This window comes from Octopus bimaculoides, chromosome 11 (genome assembly GCF_001194135.2).
Source record: "Octopus bimaculoides isolate UCB-OBI-ISO-001 chromosome 11, ASM119413v2, whole genome shotgun sequence".
In the NCBI taxonomy this organism is placed as follows: domain Eukaryota; kingdom Metazoa; phylum Mollusca; class Cephalopoda; order Octopoda; family Octopodidae; genus Octopus; species Octopus bimaculoides.
In genome coordinates this window covers 14,238,616-14,247,480 of record NC_068991.1, presented here as the reverse complement: position 1 = coordinate 14,247,480, position 8,865 = coordinate 14,238,616, and the positions used below count along the sequence as shown (strand labels likewise).

The 8,865-nt window shown below is 35.8% G+C and overlaps 1 protein-coding gene across 1 annotated transcript in view; it reads right to left on the bottom strand.

Annotated features, from left to right (window-relative positions):
• Window positions 1-8,865, bottom strand: part of LOC106871315 (uncharacterized) — a 399,672-nt gene that overhangs the window by 207,238 nt on the left and 183,569 nt on the right. Inside the window, exon 2 of the mRNA XM_052971507.1 lies at window positions 2,525-2,587. The gene's annotated coding sequence lies outside the window, so the exon portion shown is untranslated. The remainder of the gene's footprint in view (window positions 1-2,524; window positions 2,588-8,865) is intronic.

Below are 8,865 nucleotides of genomic sequence, written 5' to 3'. Positions count from 1 at the left end.
AGTTTTTCTTCAATTCAGTAAAGACATTTCAGAAACTCATAGCTTAATTAATATTGTTCAGCGAATAAAAACTTGAAAAAAAAAAAAATAACTGTTCATCTTATCATTGAAACATTTATCAAATACTATTTAAGTCACAAATATTGATCAGTAATTTTTTTTCTTTAGAAGCCGAGGATGACTTTTACACATTAAATTTCTGATTATTTTTTTAAACTGGAGATGATTTTTCATAGGCTAATATGAGATTTTCTTTTCTTTTTTTAATTTTTCATACACTTAGTGACTTTTAAGCATAAAACTATGGGGAACCATTTTTTTTTTTTTGTTTAAATTGTGGATGATTTTTTCATCTGTTGATATTTGATAACCTTTGGGTTTTTCAAACTCTAGTTAACTTATAGATATGATGATATGAAACTTTTGAAAAGAAAATATGGGTGTCTTTTGCACATGATAATACAAGAAATAGTTTGCGAAACCCTGTTAATCATTTGTTACCATAATTCTCTTGAAATATGTTTCAATCTATGTTTCAATTAATTTTGCAAACAATAAAGAATTCAGTAAAATAACTTCATCATTCAGGAATTGTTTAGAATATGAACGTGAAATCTTGACAGAAGTTTTTAAATTTTGATCATTTCAAAGCAAGAAAGTTTGTATCAGAGAACCAAAGACAGTCCCAGAATTCAGTAAAATAACTTCATCATTAAGGAATTGTTTAGAATATGAACATGAAATCTTGACAGAAGTTTTTAGATTTTGATGATTTCAAAGCAAGTAATTTTGCATCAGAGAACCAAGGACAGTCTCAGAATTCAGTAAAATAACTTCATCATTAAGGAATTGTTTAGAATATGAACGGGAAATCTTGACAGAAGTTTTAAAATTTTGATGATTGATTTCAAAGCAAGAAATTTTGTATCCGAGAACCAAGGACAGTCCCAGAATTCAGCAAAATAACTTCATCATTAAGGAATTGTTTAGAATATGAACATGAAATCTTGACAGAATTTTTTAAATTTTGATGATTTCAAAGCAAGAAATTCTGTATCACAGAACCAAGCTCAGCTGGGTTGGCATCAAAAGGGTTAAGGACTCATTCTTCAGTTTCCCTAGGGTCACATTCCAAGAATGCATTGTGAGTAAGAGGCATCAACTTTTAGTGGTAAATTTAAGCCATTACTCAGTTAAATACCGTCACTTGGCACTTGGATGTCTTCAGCAAAATTTCCTTTGTTTCTGGGGGCATGTTATTTCCACACGGGTGTTCCTGTCCTACTTGTCTCTCATTCTTTCATCACCATTGCCATGTCTAACCCTTTAACATCCAGATTACTATGTAAAACTACTTATTCATTGACACTATCTTGAATTAACTGTGCTTTACCTTGTAACTTTATGATTTCAACGAGGTGATCGTTTACTTTCAGAACAACATTATAAAGTTGGTGTAAGAGGCCAAATCTGACCAGTTTTAACATAAAGCAAATAGAATATTTGAGCTGGATATGGTCAGTTTAAATGCTAAAGAGTTGAAGGTCTCCTTACTATGTTCAGTTTTAACTCCTCACTATGTTCAGTTTTAACTTCTCAGAATATCCTTTTCCTGCAGTTGTTAAGAGACAAAGGTTCAAACAGAACATTAATTGCATCAGTTTCATAAGTTGAAGAGATTCTGCTAAGGCCATGGGCATTGTCCCTTCCTCCAAACCCAGAAAATTAAAAGAAAAAATAAATAGATCTTTGGTCTGAAAACAATTATCTCCCTTGCTCTATAGCAGTTTTGGAGGCTATGTAAATAGATCTTAGGTGTTACTCTTTCATCACTGGCTAATTTTGATTTAGGACAGTCATAAGGTTCATGACTCATAAGGGTGGTACCTAAACTGGTATACGGAGTGTATAAATGATTCAGTTTATAAACACTCCCACTTGAATGGGAAATAGGTCCATCGCAGGGTTAACTTTCCAACCATTACTGGAACTCATTTACAGCTGAGAAGACTGGAACAATGTGAAATGAAGTGTTTTGCTCAAGAAGACAATGCACTGCCCAGTCTAGGAATTAGAACCACGATCATATGATCATGAGTGTAACACCTTAACCACTGGGCCACACATCTTGAATCACTTTTCTGCATAGTTTTAACATGTTTCCAACCACTGAAACATGTTCTCTCAGAGAGTTCTATTGCAAACCTAAGCAAGTGAATGGGTGAAGAACAAAATAGGGATTTTGAAAGAAGTGTCTTCTATAAAACTATCTTTTAAATGCTGAATATATATGGGGGTCCACCAAAATAAAATGGTAATCAAAGGGAGTTCATAGGCTAAAAAAAGGCTGACAACCACTGACCTAGAGTGCAGGAATTTTGTGAAAAATACAAGGTATTCCGTCAAAATAGTTTCATGGGTTACTTTTTGTTTTTTTTATATGTAGAACTGTAATTATTTAATTTTGGTATAAACTACACCAATTTCCAATTTCAAAAACCAAAATTAAATTAAAACGATTTACCTGTAAATCCAATAAATCATTTGACTTTTGGTAAGTTTAGTTTCCTGTTAAATAATTCCATTTCTGAAGCAGAAAAAAGAAAAGAAATAAAATTACTAATTAATTATAATTTCAATAAATTTGTTTTTGAAAGAAGAGAAAATATATAAAAATAAATAGAAAACAAGAGCACTCAGAGAACACAAACTCCCACCAAGGCAACACCAGCGTCCTCTCAATGATTAGCTGGAGATGATTATTAAAATGAGAATATTCAAAATAGACTCGACTGCTCTCACAAAGGAGAATGCTAAAAATGAACCCAGCCGTTCTAAAAAATGAAGTAAGAAAAATGGAAAAATAATCCAGAATCCTTGTCCGGTATCAGATCGATCCCAAAATCTAATCAGTTTGTGCCAGTCATGAGGCCAAACATCCCTGAATGTTTCATCCGAATCCATCTGGTGGTTCTTGAGATATCTTGTCCATAGACAAACAAACAAACACGACTGAAAACAATAACTCCGACTTCGCTAAGGAGGAGGTAATAAAATAGACTCAATTATTTTTTTCTTTTACTTACTTGTTTCAGTCGTTTAACTATGGCCATGCTCGAGCACCGCCTTTAGTCAAACAAATTGATCCCAGGACTTATTCTTTGTAAGCCTAGTACTTATTCTATCAAGCACTTTTGCCGAACCGCTAAGTTACGGGGACGTAAACACACCAACATGAGTTGTCAAGCGATGGTGAGGGACAAACACAGACACATAAATACATACATATGTTATATGTATATGTATACACGATGGGCTTCTTTCAGTTTCCATCTACCAAATCCACACACAAGGCTTTGGTCGGTCCATGGCTATAGTAGAAGACACTTGCCCAAGATGCCACACCATGGGACTGAACCAGGAACCATGTAGTTGGGACACTTGCCCAAAATGCTGTGCAGTGGGACTGAACCTAACACCATGTGCGATTACAAAGAGACCTTTTTAACCTCACAGCCAGCCCTGTGCTTGTATGGGTAAAATCTTGTTACATCATGAAGGCACCCACTTAGTGGTTAGGGTGTTCAGTTCATGATCGCAAGGTCATGAGTTCAATTCCAGGTGGTGTGTTGTATCCTTGGGCAAGATATTTTATTTCACGTTGATCCAGTCCACTCAGTTGGCAAAAATGAGTAGTACCTGTAATTCAATGGGCCAGCCTTGTCTCACTCGGTGTCACACTGAATCTCCCTGGGATCTACATTAAGGGTACACATATCTGTTGGGTTCTAAGCCACTTGCATGTTAATTACATCAGCAGGCTGTTCTGTTGATCAAATCAACTGGAACCCTTGTGGTTGTAATCGATGGAGTGCCATGACTCCCCATTAGGAATAAAGGTTTTCAGTTCAAATTCATCTTGGTATGAATTCGTCAGATAAAGATAGTCAGAAATGCATATGAATGAAATGAAAAAAGGGTTGGGAATTGAACAATTCAAAATAAAGTGGAATAGATATTGTATAAATGTAATACTGTCATGGAGGCGCAATGGCCCTATGGTTAGGGCAGAGGACTTGCGGTCATAGGATCGCGGTTTCGATTCCCAGACCGGGCGTTGTGAGTATTTATTGAGTGAAAACACCTAAAGCTCCATGAGGCTCCAGCAGGGGATGGTGGGGGACCCTGCTGTACTCTTTCACCACAACTTTCTCTCTCACTCTTACTTCCTGTTTCGGTTGTGCTTGTAATTCAAAGGGTCGGCCTTGTCACACTGTGTCACGCTGAATATCCCCGAGAACTACGTTAAGGGTACACGTGTCTGTGGAGCGCTCAGCCACTTGCAGGTTAATTTCACGAGCAGGCTGTTCCGTTGATCGGATCAACTGGAACCCTCGACGTCGTAAGCGACAGAGTGCCAACAACAGCAAAATGTAATACTGTTTAAATGTCAAAATATACTCCAAAGACAAATTTAATAGTTTGAACCAATCTTAGGACTTCAATAAAAATAACAATGCAATGTTGCAGGAGATTAAGAACAAAGCAACAACCGATGTTTTATGACTGAAAAACGTTATTTATCATGTGAGTAGATCTCGGTCATAGCCATGACAACAAGGCCCAAATTTTATGTCATTGCTTCACTTAATAGTCACACTACTTGTGGAATCACCATAAATACGACTAGCACCAGTATGCTCACACTCACGCAGACACATAAAGTATTAAGCAGAGTAATAACAAGCTACAATGACATTACTGGTTACAGTAACATTATAGATCTCCTCATCGCACATCTATCCACACCTTTACTAACAAAAGAAATAGAGGAGATAATTGGCAATCAGATAATGAAAGTAGGGATGTGATTTAAATAATAGGAATAAAAAAAAAAATACCAGGTTCTGTTGGTTTTGATGTTGCTATTGTTGACAGAAGTGTTGTTTATTTTGAAAGTAACTAAAAAATTATTCACACTTCTTTGAAAGAGCACATGTGACCTAATTGAGTGTTTGTGTGTGCATGCATGTAAAAGAGAGAGAGTGTGTGATTATGTGTATGTATGTGTAATTTGAAAACATACCAGAAAATGAGCGATAGTCATTATTTGTGAATGTATTTACATCAGGAAAGTTTGTAAGGCAGTGAGCTAGCAGAATTGGTATCACCAGACACCACATATTAGGGTTGATGAAATTGATGTGCCCTTCCCCTCAAAACTTCAGGCCTTATTGCCTATAACAGAAAGCAGCAGAAAAGGATTACAAAAGTTGCCTGCTGACAGAATACTTAGCAGAATTTTGTCCTTTACATTCAGAGTTCAAATTCCACCAAGGCTGACTTGACCTTCGTCTTTTCAGGGTCGACAAAATAAGTATGAGATGATCACTGAGATTAATGTAGTTGACTAAATCCCCACCACCTCAAGATTTTAGGTTTTGTGCCTATAATAGGAGGGATTGGAATGTTCAATTTATATTTTGCCATTTGATCTTTTTTTTTATAGGTGCAGCAATAGCTGTGTCGTCAGGAAGTTTGATTTGCAAAGTTTGATTTGATGGCTTCAGTTTCAGTACCTCCTGACTGACCTTCGTGCTGGTGGCACGTAAAAGCACCCACTACACTCTCTGAGTGGTTGGCATTAGGAAGGGCATCCAGCTGTAGAAACTCTGTCAAATCAGATTGGAGCCTGGTGTAGCCATCTGGTTCACCAGTCTTCAGTCAAATCGTCCAACCCATGCTAGCATGGAAAGCGGACGTTAAACGATGATGATGATAATGATGATAGAGGTAGCGATGATGATGATGAAGTGAATAAAGTGTTTCATAGAAAACATGAATTGATTTTAGGTCTGTTGGATCATGGTCAACTTGGGACTAAACAACAACAACTACATAAAATACTAAGAGTATATGATAGCACTGGGCTGAACACATACCCAGGAATTCAACTGAGCACCATACTATAAGACACATGACTTACAAGGATTGTTGTTCACTTTGCAATAATTAAATAGTTAATACCAGGTCCCAGCCCTGGTGCTAAATGAACCAAATATCAAGGATATTCGAATCATAACCACTTAATGATTTTTTACCTTGAGTATTATATTATTTAGTACTACAGTATCTAATATGTTCACCCCCCACCAACCCCCTCCTCATCACTTTCCAAGACAGTAAAGTGTGGGTTGAGGGAGATTTGGCTGTTGTTTCTAGTAGGCCAAGAGACTCCAACAAATACCCTCTCATTGATTCAGTATAAAACAGGGTTGTTGCAACCACCACCACCACCACAAACAAACCACCGCCACCACCACCACCACCACTACTACTATTACTACTACTACTACTACTACTACTACTACTACTACATTCCTGATTAGCAGCTGTAATTACTATTATAAACATGATAACCCTAATTAGCAGCTGTCTCAAAAGGTCATGAAAATATTGCCTTCCTATTTGGGCATAGTTTTTATACAGAAATGATAATAATAATAACAATAATAATGATGATGACGATGATGATGATGATGATGATAATGCCTTCTTAATAATGTTCAGCAAGGTAGCTTGGAAACATAATCAAAGGTGTTCAATTGGAATAAATGCTTTAATTGGTTTTCCATCCAGAGAATTTTTAAAAGAAACATTTCAGTTAGAAATATTCTCTGAAATACAAATATGACCGGACTTGAAAAACACAATGTTTAAAAACAAAACCAAAAATAAAAATAATGATAATAATAATAATAATAAAACTAGAAAAGCACCCGGAGAGTGCAGACCTCCGCCAAGCAGCTCATTTCCACCCATATATACGCATGCTGAAAATTGCCCAATTTCTCAAACCAGCGCCGGCAAAAACATAACCTCCTTGGCAGGGGTAAAAAAAAAATAACACAGCCATTTGATTTTTTAAAAAACCCTTAACCCTAACCTTACCAAACTAAACCTACCTATCTACTTTACATCCCTCTGTGGTCATCATAGTATCAATCATCCCTCAAGGGTCCACCATCAGTTGTTGCTACCACTGCCTCCTCCTCTGCAGCTGCTTTTAGCAACCCTTGAATATGTTAGTGTCATTTAATTTCTGAACTGTTTCGCTGTCGTTTGCTTATGTTGTTTGATCTCTTTATCCATCAGTTTCTAGTAAGATAGATACGCGAGTAAAATTGCTAATAGAGAAACAAAAATAAAACTTTGGAAACAGCAATGCCACCATAGGTTACATGAAAACCACGAACGTGTTTTCAAGGGAGATAATCAGAGAACGTAACATTGTAGTACTTCATGTAAAGTAAATATAACAAATGAAAAATCCTTCAAGAATCCATAAAAATTCCTGGATCACTACCAAAATTTCATCATCAGTTCCTTGTGTCATTATCAATTGTTTCTGCAAGTTTCATCAAATACTGTTCACAATTTTTCGAGTTATTTTGCACACAGACGGACAGGTGGACAAACCAATGGCAATTAAAACATAACCTCCTTCCTTGGCGGAGGTAATAAAGAAGTAAATAAATGAGCTAACAAAAAACATAATTGAAGTGAGAAAAGAAAAAAGAATGAATGACAAACCTTTAAAAAAACAAAATGGAAAAATAAGGGCATGCAATGTTTAATTAGGTGAGTATTAATGAAGTATCAATGATCAAATGTATTATTCTACACCTCAAGGATTGTCTCTCAGGAGTTTGTAGCTTTTATAATTAATTGATAATAGTAATTATTGTTGTTATTGTTGCATAGCCACAAATGAACGCTGACTGAACAGATTTGCAATTAAGGAATGTAAAGGTATGTGATTTAATGGTTGGGGTGTATATACACACATACACACACACACACATAGATATATACACATAGACACAAATACACACACATGTATGTATGTATGTATGTACACAATACTAACGATAATGATGACGGTGTCTTGGATGAATGGGCCTATATTCAGCATACACCTGTGGACCTGACAATACAGTAGGGTGAGAGCACATGCGCACAGTAGTCAGGATAATCCTTGTTATGTGAGATTCCTTGATTGAGTTTAGTTGGCTATTCCACACCTTGGAGGTTGGTTATATGTCATTTCTTTCATGTATGTTATAGCATTGTAGGTTCTAGATACCCTATGACTGAAGGCAAACAAAAGACAGGAAGTCCACAACTAGTATTATCTTGATTACAGACATGTCAATCAAAGCTGACCAGGGACTAAACAATATATTCATAGCTACATTTGCTGTCTATAATATCAAATATTTGAGCAGTAATATTGTGAAGATGGGATTGTCGCTGAAAGCATTATGAAAAAGAATATGTCAATGTGTACTTGAAATATTATAGTATTCTTACCTTTTAATTTGAGATCAATCTTGATTAAGCAGACTTATGATCAAAGAAAGACATTCCAGTAATGTTAGGGGTATGTTGGATTATAGCTTCTAACATGACTGACCTTTACTCTTATATATATAAAAGAATTGGTCTGATTTGTGAGAAATTTAGCTATTATTTCTAGTGGTTACAGCAACCAGGAAGTGGCTCCTAGATTAGGTGTGTGTCCTATAAATTAACATTATATCCAAAGTGCATTGAAAAAAATATGCAAAATATTTCAAGAGTGCATTGTGTGATTCAGTAAATAAAAAAAAAAATTGTTTGAATTTTTAGGCGTTATCTTTAAGAGATAAATGTGAAGAGATTTATTGAGGAAGAGGATTAGATTCATATCTACCTTCAAGACATTAGAATGTGTGTGTATGTGTGTGTGTGTGAGTGTGTGTGTTTGTATACAAACACACACACACACACACACACACACACACACACACACACACACACACA